Raw genomic sequence first — 27654 nt, 5'->3', positions numbered from 1 at the left:
GTGGTCCATGGTAAAAACTAGTGATAATCGGCTCAAAGGGATATTAAGGGATAACTAATGAAATATTTGATGTGAAGAGAATGAAGAGTTATATTTTATTTTTTCTTTCTTTCCTTACCAATACATTCCTTTCCCTGTGTTTTAAATTCTTATTCCCACTCCTCTTATTTTTTTAGCTCTGGTTGTGTTTTGATGTATACTGAAGATCTAGCAACTATTTTCCTGGGAATTTGAAGCTGCTCAGAGGTTATTATTCACATTCCACAGGAGAGTAATCCAAAGTTAGCAGTTAGTTATTCATACGAGTTCAGAAAGAGCACACACCTCATGAAGCTGCTTTTGGAGCAAATGCTTTCCCCCCTCTATTTTCCAGTAATCTACAACTTAGAGCAGTGGTTTTCCTGTTAGTTTTGGTCTAAGGACTCATTATTATGTATCAAGAAACTTTTCTCAAGGAGAGGGCCTGGATCTTTCAGTTGTGGAGAAAGCAGTTCTTTTGCCAGTGTTTGCTTCTGTTGTGTCTGGGAGATTGGTCATAACACATGGTGAAAGTCCCATCAGCTACAAGAAAGCAAAAGGTTTTGCAGAGCTGATTTAATAAAAAGATTTGCCAGGTTCATGGTTTCTGCCTCTAAAGCAGTCTCATATGCTCATGTCCTCATCTCTGCTATTTTATTTTATCAAATGTAAAAACCTGTATAAATCCTACCCCAGAAAAACTTCCAATTCTTTGTGGAATTCTTGAAAGGATTAAAAAGTTCCATGTAGGAAGCATGAGCAGTCAGTGGTTGAGTGCCTCCTCCCCATGCACCAAGACCTGGGTTCAATCCCCAGTGCCTCCTATAAAAAATTAAATTAAATAAAAAATTAAAAAGTCCCATATATAAAACAGCTTAAGGGAACTATTAAAATAGACACTGTATTTGAAGTCTTTTTTTGTTATAAGTTCCTAGAGAATAATACTCTTGAAGTAAAGTGTGGATCACAGATTGATGTGACACTATCAGGGTCAAGCAATTTTTTCACATGGTATGATTTTATGAAAGATCTTTGTTATCATACACATAAAAAATATCACACATATTAATTTAATTGTCACTTGTTTGTTCCTTCAACATTTGAGAGCTTTTACGTGACAGGCTCTATGTGCCTATTATGAAGAATTTTTTTGCTATTCTCAAGTAACTTTTACTCTTGGGCTCATATAAATAGATATGCATCTGTATATAATATGTTTTCCTAGGCATTTTGCTCATTAATCTATTGAAGAAAAATTTATTAAGTCTATACTTTGTGCCAAACACTGTTTTGGTCACTATTGAACATACAAAAGCCAGAGTTCCAACTGAATAAGAAAAAACAGATCTAGAAGAAAGTGATTGATTATATTCTACAAAATACACTGATTTCCAACTGAGGAAGTGATTAACTCTGCTCTTTTACTTTGTTCTTAACCATTTAAAGAAAATACAAACCTAGCAGAAAATATATAGTGTTAAATATGGATTATTATATTTAAAGTGCTGGGAGCATGGGACATTATTTTTGTCTTTTATGCTAGCTGTGCAAACCTAAAAATGATATATAACTTTCTGGTGGATTTACTACCTTCTGCTATTAAATACATGATCTTAACTCTATAGGGTGGCACATCAAATTTTGATTAATGTTAGGTTTGTTTTTGATCTAGCCCACAAGAAGTCCATTGCAAGATTATTACTAAATTTTAGTTTGACATAAAAAAGCTTAATTAAATATTCTGGTCCTGTATGGAAGATGGAGCTGAATGACATTCTTTATGCTTTGGGACTAAGAAAACTCAGTCACCAGTAAGGCTAATGGGTCAAAGAAGAGTGGAAGAAAATATAAGGGGTCTGTGCTTAATATGTGCATTTAGTATACATTAACCCTGGAATTTGTGATGGAATTTTATTATGAATGTGGGCAGAAACTCTATTTCAAAAGGGAAAAACAAACTAAGTTAACTTGAAATAGAGTTTCAATTTAGTCAGTGGGGGCAACTATTTTCAACTACAGTGCAAAATAATTTTTGAAGTTTTATAGAGTTATGTTGATACAACTGTTTTTAGGCCTTTCCATAGAATTGGATGTGAGGCTTAAATTTGTTCAGAAACATTTGATTAGGAAATAAATATCACACTTCATTATTATTTATACAATTATGAAAGCACAATTATCTGATTATTCTTACCAGCTAGGTCTTTATTATGCTTTTGGCATGGGTTTGGTTTTAATATGTGCCAAAAAGTAATGGTATTGTCTTTATCATGGTATATAAACAAAAATGATTTTAAATACTTGATCGATTCTGTTGGCCAAGGGGGACCTAACAACCAAACTTTACTCACCATCAGACTTCATTCTGATGTTAACAAGGCTCTGATCAGCCAGATCTAAATGTATTTCCTACATAAATCAATTGATCAGAGCTTGTTAAGACTGTCAATAACAGTTTTCCCACTTGCTCTCACTACCCTGCTCTTGCATTTATGGCCCATTAAGCTTGTGCTCACACAGGGCTTATTGACAGATGCTGACTGTACAGGAGATACTCATCCAATCTGGAAAAAGCGGAAAGATCTACGATTTGTAGTTAAAATAGTTCATTTTAATCTCCCTTTCCTTTCTTTTTTTTTTTTCCAGGAAAGGAATTTTCTGGTGTAATTTTTAGTTATCATCAAAGAACCCAAGTGCATTTGAATGAGTTGGATTGGGTATGGTTTGGAGTCCTTGAGCTACATCACCAAGCAATGGGATTCTCTTTGGTTCCTCACTGCATCTTTGGTCTGTCATGTATAAAAGAAGAATTCTAAATGTCTACTTTTCAGGATGTTATGAATATCATGTGATTTAAAAATGTAAGATGTCCAACACTCTGTCTTGTATAGTTATTTCAAAAATCTTAGTTTCACTTGTGTCTCTTTTCATAGTCTCCAGTTCTCTCTGAATAGATATTTATTCTCTCATGTTTTAAGTAGGGAAATGGCATAATATCATTGGCATTGGAAGAAAGGGGCAAACTGTTACATAATCCAGAAACTGATTTAGCCTCAATTCTTTTGAAAAATGCATTAACTGCTTCATGTTTTTGGATAAGCGATTTATTCTTCAGTTTCTAAGAGCTTTTCTGAGAAATTACATTATTTAAAATCAGTTTTGATAGATAATTAAAGAAGAGGGAAGCAATCCTTTTTTCTGCTTTGGCATCATTAAATATGATTGACTATCTCTGAAAAATTAAACGTTTTCACTAGAGGTTGGTATATGTTGGAGCCCTATGATATAACTTTTACTTCTCTCTCCTGTCAAAAATAAAAGAGACAATCTAAAAACTCTCCTTTTGTTGCTTAATGAAAGGGTAATGAAATAAAGGCAATGAGATGTCAAGATAACACTAGAGCAAAAAATCATACCTTGAGAAAATTTTAATATATAGAAATATTCATTCTTCCACTCTTGTTTAACTTTTAGCCATAGAACCAACAAAACGATGTCACTGTCAAAAAAAAAAAAGTAAGGAACAGTAAAATTGCCATTGTCAAATCCCAATTTCATGTATTAAACTGAATAAAAACTTGCAAAACAATGATGTTTCTTGGAGAATATATAACTTCACAATTACCACTGACAGCAATGGAAGTTATACAGCTATTAGCAAGAGAATAGGCATGGTCTTATTTATATCATTTATTATGATTTCCAGTTTTGGCAAATATAGCTGTAGTAGATACAAGGTACTATCAAATCAGCAGTTAGAAGAAAGAAGTTCATTCTGAAAATGTTTGCAAGTATGTTCAAATTATATACTTCAGAAAATTGGACTTTCTTTCTTGAAAATGTGTTACCATAACACATTAAAGTATACTTCAAGGCAACATTTGGACATCTGGTGGAGATTTGCATCCATCCATCCATCCAGAATTTACACCCAATCCAGGTTAAAAACAAAACAAACAAAACAAAAAGACCTAACCCCTTGAATATTTTAGATTTTGAGATGCAGGGTTGTTACTCAGTCTAGTCCCTGAATTACTTGAAGGCAATCGTTAGCTTTTCTGAACCTCTGTATATTTATCCATAAAATGGTGATATTACTTTAAATATTGTGTTATGAAAAATTAGTGAAAATGTGCGTAAACTTTCTAGAAATATGACTGGCACTAAGTAGTTACCAAATAAATTTCTCATGCATTACTCACATGACAGCCAAATGGGGAAAATATTGTAGACAGGATTAATTCCACAAGTCTTTTCAATTCATGTGATATTTCTTTCTCTGCTTACATTTATCTTTTCTCTTTTATGCAAGTCAAATTTATGCATCTCTTATGTATATTTCTTGCCTTTCTTTCTTCAGTTTCTACCTTTTTGTCATTTAGGAGATATGTTCTGGGAGAACCCCCACTCAGATTTCTAATTCCTTCATTTGATCATGGGTCATTTCAACTATGATCTTCAGATAATGATTAATTTTGTTTTGGCAATTATTTTTTCTCAAGAACTCATATTTTCTTAGCAACATATATTTCCTAAAGCATTATGGTAAAAATGTTACATCTCAAATATTTCTTTGGGTATTGATTTTATTTTTGAATGTTTAAATGTTCCCTCTGGAAACACTATTTCATTAGAGAGAATTCTCCTTTTTGATAACACCCTGAGATGGTGTAGATGTTCTTCAGATATTTGGTGAGACTTGATTATTTACACTTAAAATTAGTTTCACATTTTACATTTAATGTTAAGCAAAATTAATAAGTAGATTATTAGTACTCAGTCCAAAAAGAATTTGCTTCCTCGCTAAGTACAATTTATCTATTTATTTACTTTTTAATTATCTTTCTTTAAAGATACATAGATCACAAAAAATGTTACATTAAAAAATATAAAAGTTCCCATACACCCCACTCTCCACCCCCTCACTCCTCCCACTTCAACAACCTCTAACATCATTGTGGCACATTGATTGCATTTGGCGAATACATTTTGGATCACTGCTGCACTGCATGGATTATAGTTTGCATTGTAGTTTACACTCTCCCCCAGTCCATTCAGTGGGTTATGACCTCTGGGAGAACCCCCACACAGATTTACAGCTTCTGTCCCTGCAATATCATTTACGACAACTCTGAGTCCTGAAAATGTCCCAACATCACATCTTCTTCCCTCTCCCTACCCTCAGCAACTACTGTGGCCACTGTCTCCACATCAATGATACAATTTCTTCCATTGCTAGAGTCACAATAGTTCTACAGTAGAATACCAGTAAGCCTACTCTAATCTGTATTTTATTCCTCCATCCTGTGGACTGGGATGGTGTGTCCACTCTACCTCTAAATTGAGAGGGTGCTTAGATCCCACATGGCTTGATGGATGTGATTCTCCTGCTTGCAGTTGTAGGCACTCTCAGTTCACTGGTGTGGTGGTTGACCATCTTCACCTCCCTGTTAGTTGCCCTGGGTAAGTCCAACAAACTGAAGAGTAGGTGTTGCAACTCTGCTGAGGCTCAGGGACAAACTAGCACATGGACAGTCCAGAGATTCAATTCTCCTCAGCACAAACCAACCCCAGCACCAACCACAGGTTCAGTAAAAGTGACAGAAGAGGCATGCATAGAAAGGACAATCCAACTCCATCACACTCAGGAGCACAAATTCCAAAGTAGGGCCACTGACAAGACATGAACTTCGGAGCCATCTGCCATGACTGTAGAACCTGTGTGTCTCTATAGCCCTCAGGAGGGTTGTATCTAATTTGTCTGTCTCTTGGATCCTGCTCAGATGTGCATAATTGTGACCCATCTAATGACCTCTCAACTCATTTTGAAGTGTCTTAGCCATATAAACTCATTTGTCTTTACCATTTCCCCTTTGATTCAAGATCTTTTTATAGTTGCATCACCAGCTGGTGATGGTAGCTATCCCTCGGTGCCAGGGAGGGTCATCCTCAGAGTCATGTCCCACGCCAGAGGAAAGGTAATGCATTTACATGCTGTGTTTGGCTTAGAGAGTGGCCACATTTGAGCAACATGGAGGTTCTCGGGAGGTGACTCTTAGGCACCCTGAAGCTCTAGGCCTAGTTGAAATTTCAGGTACACAGGCTCCTAAGCATAGCCATCAGTATCAAGGGTTCATCATTGGACCATCCTTCTTCACCATCTTTGCCTTTGCACTTGTGGGGTTTTTAATGTTCCATTGGGGAATGTGACAGAGTTCCCTTGGCTTGGAACTCAGTACTCTCTCAGTTGTCATTTGTAACTACCTACTATGAAAATACCCAATAAATATCTGAACATTTTTATGTACCCTATATACATGCCCTGGAACCCCTCCCAACCATGTGTCCCCCTCAATAACACCCCACAGTGTTTCTCCCCTGCCATAGTTGAACCTCTCTGTGATCCAAAACTTCTTCAAAAATGAAGCCTAATATATTGTTAAATTCAATTAGTAGGAAAATGAAATAGTAATTTTAGGATTAAAGATTAGAAATAGAATACATACTAATTTAGAAAAACTAGAATAAAGAAAAAAGTAAATTAGGGTATTAAAAAATTAAGTGGTATAATTTAAATGTAGGAAAGAAGCCCTAATGACTGTGATGTCTAGATGTATTGGTTTACTGCCCCTTCTGCTGCCCCAGTGTTTCCAGAGTCACCATCTTGTTGCTCTGTTCCTGACTGCTCTACCAGTTCAGCGGCTCAGAGAGTTATAGAGCAAAGGGGTGGCGGCTGCTAATGTTCAGTGCATTAGTAAGCTGTCTAACAGACTATATTTCTTTCTTCTTGCCTCTACTACATCTGAATGTAGAATTATTTGTGGATTCTAATGCAAAACACACTTTCTTATGATGTTATCTCTTTATATGATTATGGATTCCACAGCCCTCGTGGCTATTAATATCAACTTGCTCCCCCATGCTTTACATTTTCCAGAAATCATTCTCTGTTGTTATTTCTTGGGGCTCTTACTTTTTATTTTCCAACCCTAATATCAAGATCTGTTTATTTTTATACTTCTATTATCTGTAATTGCTTATGGCCTTAATAGATGTAAGAGTAGCAAGGTACAGTTATTCTCATAAGAGAAAAACACATTAGATGTTCAAATATTGTATTAGTCAGCCAAAGGGGTGCTGATGCAAAATACTAGAAATCTGTTGGCTTTTATAAAAGGTATTTATTTGGGATAGAAACTTGCAGTTACCAGGCCATAAAGCATAAGTTACTTCCCTCATCAAAGTCTGTTGCCACATGTTGGAACAAGGCAGCCAACAATATCTGCAAGGATTCTGGCTAGCTCTTAAGGCTCTGTGTCACAGTTTCTTCTAATATCAGTTGTAGGCTATCATCTCTCTCCCAGGGATGGATTCTTTCCTGGCTCAGCTGCCCTGTTCTCTCCACAAGATCAGCTGCAGGGTGTCAGACTCTCCAGGCTTTGTCTCTGTCTCCTGGGCTCAATTTCCTCCAGGGAATTGAGCAGAGAGAGCTGCTCAACTCTCTCGCCTGTGTTTACTTCTGGGCTCCAGCACAAAACTCCAAATTCCCTTCTCTGCAGTGCAGTTTCTCTGTGAGTTCCTGCCCCCTTGGCTACTGATGTGGCCCAATCAAACCCTGAATCTTTATTTACTCAAGCAAAAGTGAAACCTCTGACAGACCAGTTTATAAATATAATCAATATTTCTTTTTGGAATTCATCAGTAATACCAAACGGCCACAAGTATTATATATGGAATCCAGAGCATGGTTCCAAAATGATCTGTGTTTGCTTAATTTGCTTTAGTCCTTATCAGTCAACATGGAGTTAACTATCTGTGATATCAGATAGTCCCTTCTTTCTGCACCATTCGTTGTTCTTTTCATTGCCAATGGTCTTTTCAGTTTTTTATTTTACATTTTTCTTCTCCCATTGGGACTCCATTTCTTTCCTCAACCCTGCCTCAACCTTTCCATCAATAAGTTTTAATTGACTTTCATGTCAAAGAGGCAGAAGAGGAAACAGCTTTATGACTTTTAGGTCTGTCTTTAGATGTATGAGGAGGGAAATAAGAATGAAGAAAAATTGTCCAAGACAAATTTGAACTAACATACAAACTTAAATAAAATATTTTTTTCATATTAACAAAGATTTTCTTTTATTTTCCTAGCTTGACAAGAACAGAGGCTTTGGGAGGTGAGGTTTTAGAAAACCTTGAACCAGGAAATGGGTGAGAAGGTTAGAAAAATCCATACCCACACAGATCATTTCAGTGAACTTTTGATAGGAAGGTCACTAAATCATTAGTCCTATTTATCAAGCCTCTTTTTAAAAATTGTAATATTTCATCTTGAAATATAAGTTGCAAAAGAGATAGAAAATAAAATTAAAGTCATAGGTATTTGACATAAAACAATGATATCAACCCACGCACAAGAAATATGTGAAGCCTGCCATGAATAATAGAACACATTCTCAAAATAATAAAATATTTTTATAGTATGCCAATGTCACAATTATCAATGAAATTATTTAAAGGTACTCTTTTGTGACATCTCATAATCAATTCCTTAATTTATTAAACCAAAATGTAAAATTAAGTGTTTTTTAAGCAAAGGAGTAAACTTTGAAAGTGTTGATAAACAAGGAGTTCTAGATTAATTCATGGTATTAATGAAAGAAGGCCACACTTTCTCATATCTTTCACATTACTCTTCCATTTTATATTATTTGTTTCCTTCTGTCATTGACGATCCACTTAAATAACCTTGTCTACTTGGATTCAGGGAAATAATTGAGGGGCAAAAACACCAGAAAAAAATCTTATTGACTTAAGTTTCAAACTGGATGATGCATATTCTTTACCCATTTTTTACAACCCAACTCCTGAAGGGCATGTGTTGGTGCAGCCACAAGACCAAAGAATACACCTGGCATTCAGTCAGACATAAGCTTTATTGGGACTTGAGGATAGGAGAGGTTCTTTGATGGCAACTGTCAAAGAATGAATGAAGTTAGCACTCCACAAAGAGATGAGAAAATGAGGGGTGATATATAAGGGGTTTCAGAACAAGGACTTTCCATAGGGCATGAGAACAGAGTTTTTGCTAGGGTGGGTCTGGTCATGGTTTCATTACGCTCATAGGAAGGATGTTTGCCAAGGAAGTTTATCACTTTGGGAAGATTATAGTTTACTATAGCATCTACACATTCTCTCCCCTCTGGGAAGGGTTGATAACCTTTAACTTGTGTCTAGGTCATGTAGGAGGCTATGTGCTGAAGACTTAGGGGGTGTCCCTGGGTTCCCAGACCACCTACTAGAAGTGATTTGCAATTTATTTGTTAGCAATATAAAGACTCTTAATTAGTAACAACTCATAGAACAGATTCGATCTTTATCTTTTTTTCTGATAAATGAGAATTTCCTACCACATTAGATAATTAGAGAGAGGTAGAAAAAGTTGGTGTTTATCTACAGGAAATCTTTTATCCATTAGAAAATTCCCAATATGAACTATTTGTTTTACTACTGAACCATTTTCTGTTTCATAATTCTCAAAATATTTCTGAGGTTTACTAGAATGTTGACGTTTGTAGACAGATATTTGATATACTCTCTTCCTATACACTGCTTTTCAGATAAGGAAATCACATTTTATTCACATTTGCCATAGCCACACTATCACACATTTGAATTGTATAAAACCATTGCTTACTTTGAAACACTCATTATTGTTCAAAAGTATGTAAATGGCATACTAAGCAGTTCAACATCCAATCTTTTAATTTTATAATTAGAATGCATTCAAGCTGTGCTTCTGAGTTTTCCTAATACCCTAAACACTAAATTGGAATGTATTCTGAAATCATACATTAAATGGGAAATCTTAGAATTAGTAACTTAAAGTTTAGCTTTATACACCAAGGAGTTTTACTCATTAGCAGGTAATTTAAATTCTTTCTTCACTCCACCCCTTTTGCCCCAGGGAATGCTTGGCTTGTTTTTCAAACCCTCCTTCAGAAATATGAGGGGCAAAAATAGTAGAAAAAGTGAGGATATAAGGACACATAAAGGTGGTTTAGCAGGCTTGACCCTCTCTATCAACTCTCTGGGTCATTCTTCTCTGTAAGGGTAACTAGGTTGGTAGTAAGCAAGACAGAAAGGGAGTCTCAAAAACTGGGTCTGCAAAAGACCTTACTGGCATATTAAGGAACCGTCATTTTATCTCCAATAAACTTTCTTATCCCTAGAGAAGTGATCCTAAGACAACTTAACCCTATACTGGTTATGAGGCAACAATAGAGCTACAGGTCACCTTGGTACTAAGTCTCACATATGACTAACTGGAGATAATGATAACAAAAGCTCTAAGTAGAAACTTTGCCCAGTTTTGTGGATGGGTTCCTAAATTTAAGGCCTTGAGGTCCATAACCTTTCTTCTCAAAATAAATGTGTGATTCTGAAATGGAATATTTTCTCTAAAATTAGCATGGATTGAGGCTGACAACTATGATATAAAAAAATGAAGGTTAATTTTATCTTGGGAAGTGTTCCTAGACTTTACTATTTAGCAAAAAACAATATACAACTAAGTGCGGTTTCAAGTTTTTGCTAAGCCAGATATCTGAAGAATGTTCAAAGATGTTTTACTGATCTATAAATGCTGTGAGTTTTGCGGATGGAATAACACATTTTGCACAAATTAAGTTCTTGCATGCAAATATGTAATTTACTAACATTCCATTCTGTTTTTTTCTGATCTAGTAGATTTTCCCACCTAATAAATAACTGTATGGGTTTTTGTGTTCTAATTTATGTATGTTGGCTGTAGATATTAAATTACTAAGATGAAGATTGATTATCCAAAAATTTAAATTTAGATGCTAAAAAATAAACTATAATAAAAATCTAAAAAAAAATGTTACAAATAGAGCAGTAGGAGTTATATATCTGTGCCTATAGCATGACTCATCCCTTGAAAAAACTCTTTGAGGTAAAGGAAGTTTCATTTGGGCTGAGCCCAAATAAGCACTAACTTTGTGTACCACCAATGTGCTGGAGTCTGTCCTTTCCCACGGATATTTAAGTCTTTGTAATTTGTCACCTAGCCTTCATCTTAAGACATTTCAAAATTATTACTCTTCCACCCTCCTGTAACAATCTTTACCCTCTACTTTTTATCCTCTAGTGAATTCTTGTTACATAATCCTTTACTCTGATGGAAAATTCCTGGATTTTCACAGGGGTCTTTGGCAACGGGATTTTCAACCCAAGTCATGTAATATTCCTAGAGGATTGCAGCATTATTTCATATGCCTGATAATTCCACTATTCAACTTTAATACGTTACTTCCTTGAGTCTTTGAACCATCACCACTCCATTTTAACAACTTGGTACCAAGCCACACAATGACTGTCCTAATAGAAAACTGTTCTTTAATAATGTGACCCTTCACATTCACTTGCTAATTAGTCCTATTGCGTTCTTCATTCACTAAAGTTCAAATTATTTAGAATTGTTGGTGTAGCTTCTTCACCAAGAAATTTCATCAGTTGGTCTATCTGGCTAATCCTGAACCTCTGTTCAATCACAGCATCTCCGTCTACAGTCCCCGCAGGCAGGCTTCACTACTGAAGAAAGTGATACTTGGCAATGTTACTGTGTCTCTGACAGCTCCTTTTCTTCTTTTCCTGGGAAGTGATTAGAAAACTTTATATTTCAAAGGGCAGCTACCCCATTTCTGTGCATCTCCCTGCTCTCCAAGAGAGAGAGAAACTTTATGTTTCACAGAGAAATGGAGATTATTGGCTGAGAGTTCTTCAAATTTCTCATTTTACACCTAAAACCTAGTGATATCAATCCCGACAGTTTTCTTCAAGTCTCTGTTGGGTCTTTGTTCCACCCTTCAAGTGTGCTCTGCAACCTGATCTGACTTTTTCTTCAAGCATTTTTCTCCATCAAATATCTCCTTGCTTCTCTGTGTTCAACCTCACCTTTACTACTACTGCTTTTCCCTTACTTTAAACATATGCTTAACTCTTCCTCACCTTTAAAACAGATTTATTCTTTAACTTCTTTTTCCTCTATAGCTATAATATCACTTCCTCTCCTACTATTTAAAACCAAGATTTTTGGTAGAGTAACCACTACTTCCTCACTTTCTTAATCCTCTTCAACACAGAGTAACTGGCCCACATAATAAATTCCAATTTGCTCTAAGATTGTCAGTGACCATGTAATTGCCATGTGAGTGCCAAATCCAAAGGTCATTTTTAAGTACTCATTTTTCTCAGACTTGTGTCTCCAACACTGAATTTTCTTCATTGTTTTCCTGAACAGTTTGTAAACACAATCATTAGTGGGTTAGCAGAGACAGACTTCAAATGTGGCTTAGACCCTTACCTCACACTGTATACAGAAATCAACTCAAAATGGATTAAAAACTCAATATAAGAACCAGAACTACCTAACTCCTAGAAGAATAAAACATAGGGAAGCATCTTCAGGACTGTGTGGTAGGCAAGTGTTTCTTAGACATAATACTATTAAAAAAAAAAAAGATAAATGGGACTTCATTAAAATTAAAAAAAAAAAAGTTTGTGCCTCATGGGACCAACACAATGGGAGAAAATATTTTGAAATCACATTTCTAATATAATACAGAAAATAAAAAGAAATCCTTTAACTTAAAAAAAGTTAAGTAACAGAATTAAAAAAAATGAGCAAAAGACTTGAATAGATATCTGTGTTAGTCAGCCAAAGGGTGCAGATGCAAAACACCAAAATCTGTCAGCTTTTATAAATGGTATTTATTTAGAGTAGAAACTTACAGATACCAAGCCATAAAGCATCAGTCACTTCCCTCACCAAAGTCTATTTCCATGTGTTGGAGCAAGATGGCTGCTGGCATCTGCCAGGGTTCATGTTTCCTGGGTTCTTCTCTTCCCAGGTCTTGCTTCACTCCTGCCTCAGGTCCTCTTTTTTTCTACAAGGTCAGCTGTAGACTATCAGGCGAATGGCTCTGTCTCTGTCCCTGGGGTTTCTGCCATGTCTAAGGAGCTGTTTATTCCTTTGTGCTCTTCTCCTGGCTCAGGTTCTCTCTTCCCATGGCTTGTTCCCTTTGTGCTTACTTCCTGGGCTTCCAGCTCAAAACCCCAGCATCAAACTCCAAATCAAAACTCCAACATCAAAATCTCGAATTCTGTCCTTTGCCATGTCTTTAATCTGTGAGTCCCCACCCACCAAAGTGTGGGGACTCCACACCCTACTAATGTGCCCAATCAAAGCCCTAATCATAATTTAATCATGCCCAGGTACAGACCAGTTTACAAACATAATCCAATATCCAGTTTTGGAATTCATAACTATATCAAACTCTTACTTTATCTCTCCAAAAAAAGATATGCAAATAAATGAAAATCTCATGATAAAATGCTCAACATCATTAGCCATGAGTGAAACCAAAACCACCATGAGATAGCATTTCACAAGTATTAGAATGGCCACTATTTAAAAAACAGAAATTTAAATGTGTTAGAGAGGATAGAGAGAAACAGAAAACTCATTCATAGCTGGCGGCAATGTAAAATGGTCCAGCCACTATAGAAGACTGTGTGGCAGTTCCTCAGAAAGTTAAGTATAGAATTAACCTATCACCCTGCAATCCCACTTCTAGGTGTATACCTAAAAGAACTGAAAACAGGGACTCAAACAGATAGTTTCATACCAATACTCATAGTAACATTATTCACAATTGATAAAACAAAGAAGCAATCCAAGAGTCCATCAACAAATGAATATCTAAATAAAATGTAGTTTATATATGCAATGGCATATTATTCAGCCATAAAAAAGGATTGAAGCTCTGATACACATAGCAACATGGATGAACCTTGAAAACCTCATGTTGAGTGAAATAAGCAAGACACAAAAGGACAAGTATTATTTGATCTCACTGATATGAAACCATTAGAATAAGCAAATCCATAGGTTCAGAGTCTACAGTTTACATTATCAAGGGACAGGGTGTGATAGAGACTAGGGAATTAAGGCTTAAAATGTACAGTGTTTCTGTTTGGAATGATAACAAATGTTCTGGTAATGGATGATGGTGATGTTAACACAACACTGTGAATGTAATTAACAGCACTGATGTATATTTCTGAATTTGGTAAAAGGGGAAATGTTAGGTTGTCTGTGTGGGACTAGAACAAAACATTAAAAAAATAAAATCAGGAAACTGCACTACAGTGAACCTAAAGTTAAACCATGGTCAATAGTAAATAGTACTATTGTAAAAATATTCTGTCATCAATTGTAATAAATATACCACAGCAATGCAATGTATTAATAATGGGGTGGCAGTGGTATATAGGAATCCTATACTCTGTGTATGATAGTTCTGTAAAACCACAATTTTTCTAAGAAAAAGAAAAAGAAAGAAAGCTCGGATTTAAATTTCTGGATCTCAGGTGAGCTGCTTAACTACTCTGTTTTCTCATGTGCTAAATGGACATAATAGTATACCAACTTCACTGGCTAATTGAGGGTCCAATGAGACAATGCAGGAAACAGACTTAGTACATAGCCTGACACACAATTAGCTTTCAATAAAGGTTTCCTTGTTTATTTGTTTGCTTTATTTCCTATTAAGAATGAAAACTAAGAATTTAAATGCAACTAAATTTAAGTGGTCACCACCAATAAGAAACCTGGGACACATGCAGTCTTTACCTGCTCAGAGAAGCTGCATCCCATCAACCACTTAGTCTTATCCACTTTAGTTCTATAACACTGATTTTATTTTTTATTCCATCTCCATTCACTCTACTAGCCTTGCCTTTTACTCTGCCTTGACCATTGCCGTAGTATCCAAATTGATCTTGGCATATCTAACATATCACACCTCTCTACTCCCTACCATCTTCTGCTTCCATTATTTTTAGACAATGCATAATAAAACTAGTATAGCATGGGTGTGCTGACTCACCTCCTATTATCTATCCCTTTTTCTATGATTGGTTCTATTATTTGCCATGCTTTCATGAAAATTTATACTTTCATTTTACCAAATGACTCATTGTGTTCCATTTTTCTACACTTTGGCCAGTATTTTCCTTTTCAACAATTTTTCCTTACACATATTTAGCCAAAATTCAATGGTTTGCAGATGTCTCTGCAATTTTTTCTTTCTTTTATACACTATTTTTACTTAATTTTTCTTTAAATTACCTGCCTCTGTTTTTCACTTAAGTACATTATTTTAAAAGAAAACTCTACATCAATGCTATAAATTTAAAATTAGTATTTTTGCTATTCATCATAATAAAGAAATAAAAATTCATGCAATTTAAGGTCAATTTAGCTTTAGTGAACCATTCATTAATCTGGCAGCTCTTGAGAGAGCACAAAGTAGAAGGGAGCTCTGTCAAGGGAATGGAAAGGGGAAGGGAAGCTCATTTAGGAAAAATGCAGAAGCAAGTGAGAAATGCTCTGGGTAGCTAACCTTACATTTGCATTTTACATCGGTCTTACAAAGTGGGGAGCAGATTCACATTGATTAGTATAGTGTGCTTGCTTATACTGATAAGCTATCTCTACTGGGCCAAAACTAGTGTTATCACCAGATGTTGCTTATTTGCAGTTCTGTAGGGTGCATTCCTTTTCTCAGAAGGCCCCTGCAGATCAATTGTTTTTGTCTTTTGGAAAAATCAAAAGCCCTACTTGGAAAATGGTCCCTCCCAGCAATGCTTAATTCATTTTACTGAATCACAGAAAGTAATTATTAGGGTTAATACAAGAAAAATATCATGTTCTAGTTAGATCCCTTGGTCTACTAAAGAAGCAGTAGACATAGCCTGTTTTATCCATTTTCCCAAAGACGAAAGATGCAATATATTACAATTCATTTACATAATATGAAAAACTGGGAAACAAGATCTGATTACAAAGATTTTTTACATACCGATGAAAATTTCCCCTCGTATTTCATTTCAGCAAGTAAAATTTTCTTAATAATGCTGTTTGTTTCTATTGTAATTAATTATTTTTCTTTTGCTTCCCAAAGCTCTTATCTTTCCTTATTTGTTTTGGTAGTTTTAGTATATTTATTAGGAGAGTGACCATATCTCAGTTTGCATTTGGACAGTCCAAGTTTACATTTGTTGTTCCAGTGTAATTATTAATGGTGCCCATGTCCACTCTCCAAAATGAATCAACTTGAATCAAAGAGTGTATTTATTTGGTTGCATTGATAGGTTGCGTTTATCCTAACCTCCCTGCTTTCAATGGGAGTTATCATCCAGTATTGTTTTCCTTTTGAAATAATTGTGCCTTTCAATTGACCTGTTCATAATCCCCCGGAATTATTGGCTACCAGTATTGGAGTTTTGTGCAGAGGTTAACTGAGCCCAGTATAAAAATTCCCCAAGCACCATAAAACTCATTCACTCATTCTTATTTAACTCTTCAGCTCAGGGTTTCATCCTTTGCCCCAGTAGAGAAATAACTTGAGGAAAGGCTGCACCTTGGATTTTAAATTGCAAGTTCAGTGGTTTGGAGGATACCAGTAAACAAGTTTGGTCAGAGTTAATTGAGTTCTAGTCAATTTTCTCAGCTGCTGGAAGCATTGGGGTTCAATGCTGCCTCAATATTAACTCATTAGGAAATATGGACCAGCGCTCATAGTCACTGCCAGGATGAATTGTAGAGAGTCCGTTTTCCAAAGACAATGGCAAGTGGGACTGAGATGGTGGAAACTGGCCAAGAAGGTGGTAGGTGAATGTTCATGGGTAGGGAAAATGCTAAACAATAGTTCTCTATCATTTACTGTCCCTATTATCCTCTCATAAACTGTCTGCCTGCCTCCTGCTCCAGTCCAAAGCACCACCACAGCATACCAGTTCAAGGCGGGTCTCTTTCCTGCAGGTATTTCCCATCATTTTCTCTGTTTCCTATTTTCCTTCTGTAGTTCCTCCACTGATTGATCTTTGAGGAGAGAGATAGCCTTAGTGTTAAATTCAGCATCATCATGGGTTCTGGAATCAGTCCAGAACCTTACCAGGATCTGTTTACGTTTCTTCCACATCCTAGAATATGCTAGTTAAATACATTTTAGATGGTGATATTACAAGAATCTTTTAGAGCAAGGATTTTCCACCCTACAATTTTATCATATTCCTTCATTTTCTCCAACAATTTCATTACTTTTCATGTTGATATAAGCATATCCCTATATTCATTATTTTTCTGATTCTCATCCTCATCCACTACTGCTGTATCTAGCTTGTGAGTCAAATTCCTTGTCCCATTGCTAACTTCTTCTCAGGTATCCTGCAGCAATCCCTCTTCCTCAAAACCACCTCAGAAGAAGGTCAGTAGCCAGGTCTATACGCAGCTGTACGAGTATAGGAATTTAATTTTTTTCCTTAGGGAAAATCAAAATCTGAATAAATTTGGGGTGTGGGAGTGAAATCTAACTCTATATGCATGTATGTCTAAGTATAAGCCCTGATCCAAAAACCATCTAAGTGATAGTTTCCAGCAAAGTCAGTCCTTTTAACTTTAGTATTCTAGGCATAAGCAAAATAAACTGACTCCAATATTTGGGCTATAATAATTTACCAAAAAGACTATTGGATAGTTTATAAAATTTGGCAGATGGCTGAATGAACCTGGGAAATTGGGCAGGAACCAGTGATTTTAAGGCAACTAGAAAGAACAAAGAAACTCATTCCAGAGAAAGGTTCAGTTAAGATACTGCTCCTGTAATTACCACCATCTGTGGAGAATTACTTTTACTTCTGCTAAAATTGTATATGATTTTCTACCTATCATTCCTCTTACCATCCATTTCTGGAGATTCCAAAGTTCTGCCAAGGCTTAAATATGGCAGATTTCCCTCAAATAAGAAGGGTGTTGTGGGAAGCGATTGTGGCTCAACTGATAGAGTGTCCGCCTACCATATGGAAGGTCCAAGTTTCCACCCCCAGGGCCTCCTGACCAGGGTGGTGAGCTGGCCCACGTGCAATGCTGCTGCACACAGTGCTGCCATGCACAAGGAGTGCCATACCAATTGGGGGTGTCCCCCACATAGGGGTGTCCCCCGCATAAGGAGTGTGCCCTGCAAGGAGAGCTGTCCCGTGTAAAAAAAGCGCAGCCTGCCCAGAAGTGGCGCCAACACACTGAAAGCTGACACAGCAAGATGACGCAACAAAAAAGATACGCAGTTTCCCACTGCCGCTGGATAATGTAGGTGGTCGCAGAAGAACGCACAGCTAATGGACACAGAGAGCAAACAATGTTGGGGCTAGAAGAGGAGAAAAATAAATAAAAATTTAAAAAAAAAGATGGTGTTGTATTTGTTTTCCACGGTTGCTTGACAAATTACCACACATTTAACAGCTAAAAGCACTCATTTATTATCTCACAGTCTGTAGTTCAGAATTCTGTGCCCTCTGTTATTGGGTCCTCTTCTTAGGTGTAACAGGCTAAAGTCAAAGTTTTGTCCAGGTCTGCAGTCTCTCTGAGGGCCGCAGTGCCCTTCAATGCTCATGGGATGTTGGTAGAATTTATTTCCTTATGGTTGTGGGACTGAGGTCCCCACTGTCTTGCCTCCTGTAATTTGGGCCTGCTCTCAGCTCTAGAGACCATCTGCCTTTCACTGCCATGTGGCTCACCCCACAACTTACAGGTCACTCCTTCAAGGCTAGCATGAAAAACTCTCTGAATCTTTCTGACCTTTTTCAAGGACTCCCTTGACTAAGTCTAGCCCACTCCAGATAACCTCACTTCTAATTAAGACAAAGTCAATGATGAGAAACATTAATTACAACAGCAAAACCCCTTTTTCCCTGGAACAATGTAATCACCAGGGTGATATCCTATCTTATTCACAAATACTATTCACAATTAGAGGTAGAGATCACATAGGGCGCTGTATTAGTCAGGGTTCTCTAACAGAATCAACAGGAGATATATGTCAATAGTAAGAGATTTTATAAAAGTCTCTCACATGATCATGGGGATGCACAAGTCCAGGTTCCACAGACAGGCTGCAAACCAGGAGCTCCTATGAAAGTCCAGTGCAGGTCCTTGATGAATTTCTGGAAGACTTTGGCAGCCGAAACATGAGCTGGGAAATTCTCTCTGAATGCTGGCATCACTTTCCTTTTTTTTTTTTTTTTAATTTGAATTGTCTTTCTTTTTTAAAGATACAAAGATTACAAAAAATGTTACATTAAAAAATATGAGGTTCCCACATACCTTCCCCACCCCCACCCCACTCCTCCTAAATCAACAACCTCTTTCATCAATGTGGCACATTCATTGCATTTGGTGAATACATTTGAAGCACTGCTGTACCACATGGATTATAGTTGACATTGTAGTTTACACTCTCCCCCAGTCCATTCAGTGGGTTATGGCAGGATATATAATATTCAGCAACTGTTCCTGCAACATTATTTAGGACAATTCCAAGTACCAGAAATGCCCTCTCACATCACATCCCTTTTTCCCTCTCTCTGCCCTCAGCAACTACTGTTGCCACTTTCTCCAGATCAATGCTACAGTTTCTTCCATTACTAGTCACAATAGTTCTATAGTAGAATACAAGTAAGTTCACTCTAATCCATATTTTATCCCTCCATGCTGTGGAGGTTGGTGATGTCCACTCCACCTCTATATCGAGAGGGGTCCTAGATCCCACATGGCTGATGGATTTGAGTCTCCTGCTTGGAATTTGATTCAGCATCATTCATTGCTGACAGAAATTTCCCTGAGTAATGTACATGTAATCAGCCATCTATGCAGTAAAGCCACTTGGGACTGAAGTCCATAAATGTCCTTGTATTACAATTAGCCCAGTGCTTGCTTGACCAACAACTGGGCACTATTACCTGGCCAAGTTGACACATTAACCAAACCATTACAGACACATACACCAGAATACAGGATTTTTGGGGTCAAGTTATAATGCTGTGCAGCATAAAATAAATTCAAATATACTTTCATTTAATTATAAATGGTCAATACCTTATTTAAATAAATGGCAATATCTATTAACAATTAAAGTCCCATATGAAAGTCCAAATCCTTTCAAAATATAAATTAAAATGGACAAAAAATAAAAATCCCAGTAAGTAATTTAAGAAAGTCTTTTCACATGACTTTGGTCCTATGATAAATTTTAGTATCTTAAAATAATAAATAAAGAATGGTTCATGTAGTAGCTTATTCCATTTGAATTCAGAAAAGGTAGTTTTATGAGACCCTATAATTTAATTACAAAGGGTCAAAATAATAAAGCCCCTAAAAATACCTTAATTATACCTCCAGACTATAGGTTTGTTTCCTTTTAGTCACATTCTCAGAAATCTCAAGCCTACTATTTTAAATCCTTTAATAATTGCTAAAAAATATATAAATTTTTGCTAACCTTACCAGGTAATATAAATATATTTTACATTGAACTCTCATATCTAAACCTAAAGGAATGAATCTAAATAAGTTTGAACATTTCAGGATAATCTCTAATAAATATTCTGATTGTTGACCTAACAATTAAATAAGGACATGCAATTTAAACAGAAGGATACCAAACCATTCAGCCTTTAATTTTCTATGTAAATTTTAAGTTGATGAACAGTAATATTTAGTTTCTCAAGTACTGTTTTATAATACTTTGTGAATTTTGGTAACTTTTAGAGATGGTCAGATTGAACTAGGCTAAGGAAGGAAAAATACACAAGAAAAAAGTGCATTTACTTTAACGTAAAAAGTAAAATATGGGTGTGAGCTGCTATTCCAAGTTAGCAACCCCTGCTGTGGGCTGCTATTCTAAGTTAGCAACCCCTGCTGTGGGCTGCTATTCTAAGTTAGCAACCCACGAGGACCGGGCGGGCTTCCACGGCTCGGCGGTGAGCCCCTAGGCCAGCGCGTAGGCCTAGGTTCTCCAGGCGTGGGGGACGCGCGGTAAAAACCACGGAGACAGCCTGTGAGAATGAGCTAGTCCAATTTATTGCGGAAATACACTTGATTATATAAGGTCGGGTCAAGGGAGGGGTAGGAATTGGGGCGGGTTAACTACGGGGCGGTAGTGGATAGGCGGAACTGTGCAGGCAGCTATGAAGTAGGCGGTGATTAAGAAAGGGGGCAGATTATGAGTTGGCTAAGTGGACGGGACTGGCGGGAAGGATAGCAACGGCTGGAAAAGGGAGATAACAAAAGCAAGGAGGAGGGGTGAAGGGAGGCAGCAACATATGGGTAACAAAAGAACTCTTTTAAGTGGAATACAATATCAAGTGGTATAGAAAATCTTGTAAAATAAGTCATAAGGTAATTTTCATTGCATTCTTTCTAAAAGCATAAATGCTACAGTAGAAATTTTATCTATTTTGAAGTTCTGTTAAACGTATTGCTATGACATTCATTTGGAACATAGAGACCCTGACAAAGTTAAACTTTTAAAAACATTTCAGTTGCACAAGCCAGAAAATGCACAGAAGAGCAAACTCATGAGTTATATCTAGATGAATAATTAAATACTTAGCAAAAAAGAACTGCTATGAGGGTTAAGATACATATTTTTTGAGTGCAGTTATATATTTAGTTTTATAATGAGACATAGTATAGTATAAAAATGACCTGAAAGTCTTAGTAGGATGAGAGGTTTTAAATTTAAATAATTTCAAAATATTATGAGATTCAAATATATATAAAAGATAACTGAAGTGAGCATAAGAACTTTGCTTATAAGGCCAGTCTGAAATCAGAAGTATTCTGGTACATACTACATGAAACACATAATGGTTGGACAAACCATTTGAAATATTAAATAATAAAAATTCAGGCAAGTTTTTCTCAATTCAGAAACACTTTCCACAACCCAATTTTTTAAAAAAATTCAAGCTGGTGATATCTATGTATATTTTTCAAGAAAATTAAGGAATGATTCTGATCAATAAGTAAAAACTCAAAATGTATTTCAGACTTTGGTCATTTAATTAAAAATATTTTATTTTCAAATGCAGGACATCAAATGCTTCCTTTGGCCTTCCTTCCTTCCTTCCTTCCTTCCTTCCTTCCTTCCTTCCTTCCTTCCTTCCTTCCTTCCTTCCTTCCTTCCTTCCTTCATCCCTTCCTTCCTTCATCCCTTCCTTCTTTCCTTTTCTCTTTCCTTCCTTCTTTCCTCCCTCCCCCCTGCTTGCCTGACTTACTGCATTTTTCTTTTGACCAAATATAGATCTGGAAATAGAGGCATCTGCTTGATATTTCAAATATTGGATTAAAACCCAGTTGCTTTAATTTTATTAAAATAGATGTTGGATGGAAAATTAAAATACAATTAATGGTAGTAGTTGTCTTATACTACAATGATAATGACAGATAGTTGAAAAAATACAATCCTCCACTTTGCATTAAGATTCCCTGTGTAGATAAATGAGTTTATCTACCCAAAGTTAGTAGAGTCATTGCTAACAAGTAAATTGCAATAGGCTATCTGTGCTGAGTGAAGTCTAATATAAACAATTAGTTTATGAGATTTCTCTGTGATTGAAAACGATCACAAATATCAGTCAACATTTCTTAAAGAATGATCTAGGGTTCCGACTATTACAGTGTTGACAATAAGATAGAACGGCAGGATAAAAGAGATTTGGATGTAAGGGACATGGGGTTCCATTTTATCCCTGCTTTGTCTGTCTTGGGTAACTTACATAATCACTTTTGGAATTGATTCCATTTCTGTAAAAAGAAATAATAAAAAAGACATAATTCATAAAATGATATAATTGTTAGAGGATTGAATGAAATATGGAAGGACCTTAACAGAGTGCCTGGCACATAATAGTAAATGGTAGTCCTTGTCATCCTAGAAAAATGGTTAGATAATTCAGTGAGTTTGGGCAATATTGCATACTTTATGTACCTTTTAATAACTCACAATGCACCAGGGTAATGAAAAGCTTTGGGAAACTTATGGTCCCCTGTATTTATTTATTTTTCCTTAATTATTTGATAGGAATTCTATGCGTGTGCATGTGTATGTGTTTTGTGTGCTTGAGATATACCTAAAATGTTTCATTCTACTTTCATTTTGGGATAAACAGCTCTAAATATTTCTTTTACATGGCATCTTTCCATCATTGCAAATAAGGAGTTTCTGTTATATGAAGCCTATAATCATAGGAATAATCTGAACTTGCAAAGTTAAAATTTCATGTGATATTATTCTCCGTTGATTAACAGCAGTTCTTGAAATTCCTCAGAGAGAAGTGTGTATTTTTGGGTTCGTGTGTGTGTTCCTTTATAGTGGTGGTAGTATTTTTCATTTTTTCATTTTGCTTGACAAGACATTTAATTGGCAAAAAAAAAAATTGGAGTACTAGAGATTTCTTTACCAAATTCACCTTAAAACATTGCTAGTTGTGTACTATAGCCTAGTATTCCTTTAGATCTCTCTATGTGAAAATTAAAATTTCCGTAAATATTTTTAGCACTTATACCAAATTTTGCTATTTTAAAATTGTGAATTTTCAGTTATGAAATGTACCCCATTCTTTAACATAAAGTCAGTTCATTCTTTAATGTTTAAAAAAAAACACTATGAAACTATATGAACTTTTCCAGTTTTAATATTGAACACCCTCATGTCTACCAATTTCAAATCAAACATTACATACTTCAATTCTAAGTCAAGGAGAAATGCAGGCATATTTAAAACTCTTTTTTGAGTCATGAACTGGGGATTGAAGAAATAAAAGGGAAAAATATAAGAAAAGATATGCATTTGCACCTAAATGGCAATAATTTAATCAATTTGGGAAACTTTTATTTCCAGATGTTTCCTGTGGAGCATATCTGTAGCAGCTATGTACATTTTCTGATATTACTGGAGCAGCAAAATGTTCTGCCCTTTAACTTACCTATTTTTCCCAGAGACAACATTGGCATGTAGAAGTGGCACTCTGGGCACAGTTGAATGCATAGCTTTTAAAAAGAATATAGAGGAAGAAAGCAAAAGTAGCCTTATGGCTTTGTAGGAGGGTCCAGAAAATAAAAAACGTGGAGATAGGTATATTCACATTTTTCTAAATAGCGTTGTTTATATTCCCTTCTCAGAGTGCTAAAATATGAACATTTTATCTAATACAGCATAAAATTACTTTCCTGTCTTTTTTTTCTGAACATACTATTGACAAGACAAAATTCAGGGCAGATTCATACGTAAAAACAATAGCAATATAGGAGAGGTTTAATTTAATTCTCTTCTGTAGTCTTCTTCTCTTTCTCTTTTCTCAGTTCACCTCCTCTTTTATATATCATGTGGCTCATAATCTTTATCCCTTCAACAAATCTTCTCAAGAAAAGATTTTCTAATTTTTCATGAATTTGCGACTAAATGTCACTCTAACGTTTATTTGGGCGGCGGACTTGGCCCAGTGGTTAGGGCGTCCGTCTACCACATGGGAGGTCTGCGGTTCAAACCCCTGGCCTCCTTAATCCGTGTGGAGCTGGCCCATGTGCAGTGCTGATGTGTGCAAGGAGTGCCCTGCCATGCAGGGGTGTCCCTGCATAGCGGAGCCCCACGCGCAAGGAGTGCGCCCCATAAGGAGAGCCGCCCAGCGTGAAAGAAAGTGCAGCCTGCCCAGGAATAGTGCCGCACACACGGAGACCTGACACAACAAGATGACTCAACAAAAAGAAACACAGATTCCCGTGCTGCTGACAGCAACAGGAGCGGACAAAGAAGACACAGCAAATAGACACAGAGAGCAGACAACCGGGGTGGGGAGGAAGGGGAGAGAAATAAATAAATAAAAATAAAATAAAATAAAGTTTATTTGCATTTAGACCTTAACACTCAAGGAGATTAAGAATCACTTGGTAGGCAGGGGTATGTTTTCTGTCAGCAGATCCTTTTATTGTTTCCCAGAAATTTGTATTCTCTATAGTTGCTTCTCAAGGTGGGAAGAAAAAATAGCTTAGAGAAAGGATCTCTGGGTTTAGGGACAGGCAGACTAGTGCTTGAATCCTGGTTTCTGTCCTTTATTTTTTGAATGATCTGGGGAAAGTCACTTAACCTCTTATTTTTCTTTTCAGTTGATTGGGCAAAGTAATCAAACATAGCTCATAAGGTTGCCGGGAGAATTGAATAGTTTATTGACAAAAGTATATAATTAATAAATGATAGCTATTATTATTGCATTAGCCTGGCTTTGGTAGAAGAGTTAGAATATTTAATTTACCTTTAAATTTTTTATTTTATTTTTAATGGGATAATGTGCATATTATTCACTCTATTATGCCATGTTTAAAACTCTTAAAATATCCATCACCTCAGGTGACTGCCAGGGTCCATTCCAAAGCACTTGGAATTCTCCTTGACATTTCCACTTGAGTGCTCTCCTGTCACATCATATTCAGCATTTTCTTTGTTCCTCTTTGCACTAGAATCAATACTTACCTAGAGCTGCCTGGCCTCCTTCTGACAAAAACAGCAAAATACCTGAGAACAGGAATGCCTCATACTCAGCAAGAATAAACCACATTAGAGAGCAAAGAATGTAATGCCTGAGTTCACAGATTAACCTAGCACCACTAGCACACAAATTTCACATTTCCTTACCTCTCAGGATTGAGACATTAGCTCCTCAAACTAAGTCCTATATCTTAGTTACTTTCTAGACATGCAGACTAGAGGTAATACCCAGTAATACTTACAAGCCTTTCAGCCCTCAAGATATATGGCTAACTGATTACATCGCGATATCAATCCTACACTAAGGCTTATTGCCTTATTCATTAAGCAATTCATTAAGCAAGCACTTACTGCCAAATATATGTCTCTCATTCATCATGGGATTGATGCACCCACACAGTATTTTTTTTAATACTAAAAAGCCTCTTTAATATTCCCCTCCAAAATTCTTCTCTTCTTTTCATGTTTTATGCTAACATAACCCTAGTTTCTAATCATGCAATAACAAAATTTAAAAGAACTATAAAATCTGACTAAGTCTTCCTTAGTAATGGCTCCAGTATCACCCACACCATATTTCACATTCTGATCACCCTTAAATTAATTCAGATCCTTACCATTTCATGCTGACACATTCATTGATAGACTCTTTCAACCCCAAAATATTTATTTTGCCTTTCACATAAAAATAAATAATCACATAAACAAATATATATAAAGACATCTCCTCTCACATCATAAACAACTTAATTCCTGGTGGAGCAAAGACCTAAATTAAAGACTTAAGTGAAAAATAAAGATCTTAGTGAAAGAAAGGTCTAAAAATTTTAGTGAAAAATATTGAATAATATCATTATGATATTTATAGTTAGGAAATGATTTCTTAAGCACTATATAAAAAGAAAAAGTCATTAAGGAAAATTTTAATTTGACTACAGTAATATAAAACACTTCTGGTCACCAAGTAACATTATAAAGCAAAGCAAGTTAACCATAATCAGAGAGAAAACATTTGATTTGCAATGCAGATAGAACCCAAAATATATTAGAACTCTTATAGAAAAATCAGCAAATTTACATTTTAATCAAGGAAATGAAAATACTGTTTGATACCATCATATTGGTAAAAGATTACAAGAAAATAGGCATTTTTAGCATGTAGGATATCTTTTATAAGGAGGTCAGAGTAAGCTATTACTAATTAATGGGGATATTTGAAATAAGATACAGATTCTGTAACCCAGAAAAAAAAATACTAAATAGAATTTTATTTATCTGCCGTGAAAAAGTCCAGATTACGGAATCAGTGTACCTTGGATGATTTCTTAAATACAACAAACAATAGTTAAATGTTAGTTACTTTGTTAGCTCATTCGTTTATTTACTCTTGACAGTTTTATGTGAGATTTTTAAAACTTTTTATTTTGCAATAATTTCAAACTTACATGAAAGTTGCAAAAATAATACAGAAGCAATTCTTGGAAAAACTCCAAACATCCCCGCCCGCCCAGATGCCTAGGTTTTCCAATTGGTTGCATTGGCCACATTTGTTATATCGTTCTCTCTCTCTCTCCCCCCCTCTCTATCATCTTTCTACTTTCTGAACATTTGAGAGTAAGTGGCATATATCATGTTCTTCTAAGTCTTAACCTTCTATGTACATTTCCTACAAACAAGGACATTCATTTATGTAACTGCCTTTAAGCACAGCTATCAATTTCAAGCAATTCAACAGTGCTATAAACTTATAGGCCATATTCCAATTTTCTCAATTGTCTCAATAATGTCCTTTTGGGCATTTTCTCTTCCATTATTAGATTTAGGCCAGGATCATATATAGGATCTGTTTGTCATTGTCGCTTGCTTCTCTCTCATCTTATAAATTGTGCTAATATAAATACAACATATAAGTTCCCATCTCAACCATTCCAAGCATACAATGAAGTGGCGTTAATTTGAATGTAATTAATGCCACTACCTACTTCTGAAATTTTTTCACCCCAAATAGAAACCCTACACCTCTTATGCATTAACAATCTATTCCTGCCTCACCACCATTAGTCCTTGGTTACTGTATGCCACTGTCTCTCTCTGTGCATTTACATCTTCCATGAATATAAATGGAATTAGCGAATATCTGTCCTTTTGTGTCTGTCTTATTTCACTCAACATA

Source organism: Dasypus novemcinctus, chromosome 2, assembly GCF_030445035.2.
Source record: "Dasypus novemcinctus isolate mDasNov1 chromosome 2, mDasNov1.1.hap2, whole genome shotgun sequence".
In the NCBI taxonomy this organism is placed as follows: Eukaryota; Metazoa; Chordata; class Mammalia; order Cingulata; family Dasypodidae; genus Dasypus; species Dasypus novemcinctus.
Note: the sequence above shows the minus strand (reverse complement) of the source record.